Source organism: Pteropus vampyrus, unplaced genomic scaffold, assembly GCF_000151845.1.
Source record: "Pteropus vampyrus isolate Shadow unplaced genomic scaffold, Pvam_2.0 Scaffold449, whole genome shotgun sequence".
Lineage (NCBI taxonomy): Eukaryota > Metazoa > Chordata > Mammalia > Chiroptera > Pteropodidae > Pteropus > Pteropus vampyrus.
The window spans coordinates 415538-419908 of record NW_011889230.1 but is presented as its reverse complement, the minus strand read 5'-3'; the positions used below and the strand labels follow the sequence as shown (position 1 = coordinate 419908).

The 4371-nt window shown below is 61.9% G+C and overlaps 1 long non-coding RNA gene across 1 annotated transcript; it reads right to left on the bottom strand.

Annotated features, from left to right (window-relative positions):
• Positions 1 to 23: 23 nt before the first annotated feature.
• Positions 24 to 4371, bottom strand: LOC105306607. The gene is made up of 3 exons (XR_897160.2): positions 3831 to 4371; positions 2569 to 2633; positions 24 to 69 (listed from the first exon to the last, which is right to left on the bottom strand). It is a non-coding gene; the product is annotated as an uncharacterized LOC105306607 (long non-coding RNA).

Here is a 4371-nt window from a genome sequence, read left to right as displayed (position 1 = left end):
TGCATTAAAGCCGACACTTTGTCATCATAATACTTCTTCATTGCAAATCTGTCGAGGGCCTGGTCAGCGCTGTGGAGGAGAGAGAGCATTAACTCTGCGGGCGCCGAGGGTAGGGGTGACACCGGACGAGACCCGTGGCTGCTCCGGGCCGCGGGCACAGCGGGAGCTCCGTGCTGTGCTTCTGCCGTGCACACCCACTGGAGTGCTGCTCCTCGGCCCCCGATCTGCTCGGCTTTGTGCCTGGGCCAGTGTGGAAGCTGGGCCCGCGGGTCCACATCGCGTCGGGCACGGCAGTCCCCGTTTTAATTGGCAGCACTTGGCTGTGCCCGGCCCCCAAATGGGCTGCGCTGGCTCCTGCAGGCGCTGTGTGAGACCAGCGGCAGACCGAGCGTCAGCACCGCGGTGAGCGGGTGCCCACCAGGGCCCACGAGGGGTGTCCGGGACCCGCAGGGGATGGCCCGAGTGCCGCCTCGGGGAGTCACGTACATGAACAGGCTCGACAGGGGACAGAGCGAGCGGCCAGCGGGGTGAGAGCTGACAGCCGTGGGGAGGCATATCAGTTTCTGAAGTGACTGTCGCTAGCTTTACAAGTCTGCGTCTACAAGCCCACGGGAGCGTCCAGCAGAGTCTTCCGGAACCCCGTGACGGGGTGTGGTCTTCCCGACCCGACCCCAGCACAGCCGCGGGACAGGAGCGGGGCGAGGACCAAGGACCAAGGCTCGGTGAGCCCAGGGCAGACGGGCGGAGGGACGGACGTGGCACCATTAAACCTGTGTGGTGCCTCTCACCGTCTGCTGCTAAGTGACAAGCTGCTGCTGTGTTTGAGGGCACAGGGGCCGGGCTGGGGCGGCCACCGCAGCGCGTGGGTCAAGTGCTGAACACTTAGCGTGCTGAGTGCGTGTTTAAGTAGAAAAGCTTAGCTCCGTATCCAGGACGCCTCTGTCTGGAGCTCGCGGGTCTCACTAAACGCCGACACGGCATCTCGTCCACGCTCACACTCAGTACTGGTGTCGTTATCCGTCCCGACGCTTAGCTCCGCCTCTGCCTCTCCAAACGCTCATCTCATCTCCGCGCTGCTGGGACGAGACTGTGCTCCCTACCTGGGCTTCGAAGCTTCCGTAGTGACCTGGAGCACAGTCCGGACAAAGGCTTGAAAGACGTCTCCCCCGTGATCACGTCTGGGAGAGACGTCTGAGGGACGGTGGGAGGAACTGTCGTGGATCACAGGACGGGCTGTTCTCACGGCTGCTTCCGCGTGAGAATCAGACGAGGAACTGCAATTCTAATACACTGGATGCGACTCGGACAGGCAACGTCGGCAAAACACAAATAAATAAATAAAAAGATACACCGTCCTGCTCCTCAGACAGAGAGCTACGCGGCCACCTAGGTGCTGTCGGGAGAGACGTCCAGGGAAGAGCGTCGATCCAAGAGCGAGGCGCTGTGGCTGCACGTCACCACGGAGCACCCAATCTGCTGCGCCCGCGGGTGCCAGCCCCCGAGAGCTGGGGCTGCCTGGGTGCCCCACGTGCGATGGCACCCTGCACTGTCACAGGACCCTGCGACACCAGGCTGTCACCCCCACTTCCCGGGGGGACTCCGAGGCTTAGCGGTTCGGGGAGACCGCCCGGCATGCGTGGCGGGACGTGTGCCAAGGACGAGGAAGACGCGCCGGGTGACGGCTCCACGTGGGCCAGGCTCCCGTCTGCCCGGAAGCTGCAGGCCCGCCCCCAAGTGGGGGGCTGGTGCGCACAGAGCTGCATTGTCGGGCAGATGCACAGCGTGTGGGGGGCTCTGTCCAGAACCCGCCAGGGGAAGCTTAGTCTCTGCCCCGGAGTCGCTGGCCTCACTGAGGGGCTGGACATGACCGAGACCCCAGCTGGCCTGGCACACGCACGCGTGCACCATCCCCCCGGAGGGCTCTGGTTTTCACTGGGGTTCGGTTCCCCTCACCAGCAGGCACAGGCTCCCCAACTTGTTTGCGGAGAAAACACTCGGAAAGTGACATTTCATCTTTAGTGTCAGAGAGAGACGGCCCGTTCCCAGGGAGGGGGCCGGTCGGGCCACAGCGGGACGGTGAAGCAGACGCGGGGCCTCAGAGAGCTGTTTTGCGGCGCGAGTGGCCCCGTGCGCTCTGGGAGGTGGCTGGGCACACGCAGCCGGCCTCGTCCGCTGTCCCCGCAGACGGCGACACCCCCATCCCCACAGGGCAGCTCGAGTCCCAGGACGACCTCTCTGAGTCCTTTCGCCCGCGGGGCCGCGGGGTCGTGAGCAACCTTCCCAGCCCCAGGCAGCCTCAGCTTCGCCAGCTGCACGGTGGGGGCCGTGGCAGCTGCCTCTGGTGACGTGGGAGGCCTGAGGGACACAGTGAGCGCGGCAGGTGCTTCCCGGAGGCCCCCGCTGGGACAGCACCCCTCCTGCCTTTGGTGCCAGGGACTGGCGCCCACCAGCCGTCCGCCAGAGCGGCCGTGCACGCACGCACTCACCTTCGCCAGCTCCACGGAGCCCTCGGCACGGTCAGCCCCCACCCCCGCCCCCGCAGCCCGGGCGCCGGGCGGCCCCTCCTACCTGGCCGAGACGCTGGTGAAATGCATGTACGAAGACAGGACCACGCCGATGCGCCCCTTCCCGCCCTGCAAGACACAGAAAGGAACCGGTCTCGCTCGAATCCCATGGCGGCCGGGTGCAGTCAAGGCAGGAAAACGCTCGGCCGCTGGGGTGACAGAGCTTGCTTGGAGGGTAGCCGACGTCACCATCCTCTGGTCACTGTTACGGGGACAGCAGCACCCAGTGCAGCGGGCGCCCAGAGAGGGAGGGGCTAGCTGGGGCGTGTGTGGACACCCCCGAGGTCAGAGCCACACAGAAGCGGCCAGGGTGCTCCCCGTTTCCCACCGACACCGGAAACAGCCAGGCCGGGGCGAAGGCAATGGCTCGGGGACCCAGGAGACAGAGACCCGGACGCCCTGCACAGAACTGCACACGCCGCTCGGACAAGTCCAGAGCAGTAGGCCCTTCCAGCGAGCTGGCCACATCATCATGTCGACCCAGCTCTGCCCGGCCACGCGCACGGGGACCGCCGTCCAGCACGGCAGTGCCCCAGCTGTGCCCACACGCCTGCCCACTGCAGACCGGAGGCCCAGCTGGAACCACTGGCCAACATCTCCCACGGGAGGAGGTGTCTGGGAGCACCGCAGCTACGTGACAGGCCCCCGTCACCCAGAACCATGGGCTGCCGCCTCCTGGAACTTGCCGCCATGACCCAGGACAGCGGCGGGCAAAGTGCAGCCCACGAGCCACTTCTGCCCGCCACCTGTGCCCGCAACCTGCGAGCTAAGAGTCGCCCTTACGTTTCTAAACAGTTGAAGGAAAAGCAAAAGAATAATGTCCCACGACACAGGAAAACTGTACGAGCGTCACGTTTCGGCGTGAGTGCGACACGGCCGTGCGCGTTTGCTGAGCCGCACCGGTGGCTGCTTCCTCACGGCAACGGTAGGTTTACATAGTTACGGCAAAATCAACGAGACGCCCTTGGCCTCAAACGACACGTTAGTCAGGTGGACTGCAAAGATGTTTTAGGGAACGCTCCCTCCGAAAGCGACAGGATACAGGCCGCGTCAGCCAAGACGAGTCCTCACGCATTTAAGACTGAAATCACATCGACCATCTTTCCGGACCACAAGAATATGAAACCAGAAATTAATTACAAGAAGAAAACGAAAATTCACAAATATGTGGAGCTTAAGCAACATGCTACTGAATAACCCACGGGTCAAAGAGATCGAAAGAGAAACGAAAAAATACTTTAAAACAGAAATGGAAACACAACATACCGAAACTTGTGGGATGCAGCAAAAACAGTTCTCAGGGGGAAGCTCAGCGCAGTAAACACCTCCGGAAACACGCACACGAGGTTCCCAGACGAACGAGCTAACTTTATGCCTCAGGGAGCGAGACAAAGAACAAAGTCCAGAGTCAGTCAAGGACGGAAATAACAAGGATTAGAGAAGAAAGAAGTGACACGCAGACTTAGACTCAGAGTCAAAGACACGAAGTGCCGGACAAACCCCTCGCTGGACTCCACGAGAAAAAAGGACTCAAGTAAAATCATAACCGAGAAAAATGTCGTAAGTGATGTCACAGAAATATAGTGCATGATAAGAGACGACAAGGAACAATCACACACCAGCAAGCTCGACAGCCTAGAAGAAATGGGTGACTTCCTAGAAACACACAACCTTCCAAGACCGGAAAGGATGAAGCGGGAACTCTGAACCCACCCGCTACCCGTAAGGAGACTGAGTCAGTAAACACCGCCGACAGGGAGAAGCCCGGGCCGGGGCCGCTTCGCAAAGGTCACTCCTCGAACTCTTC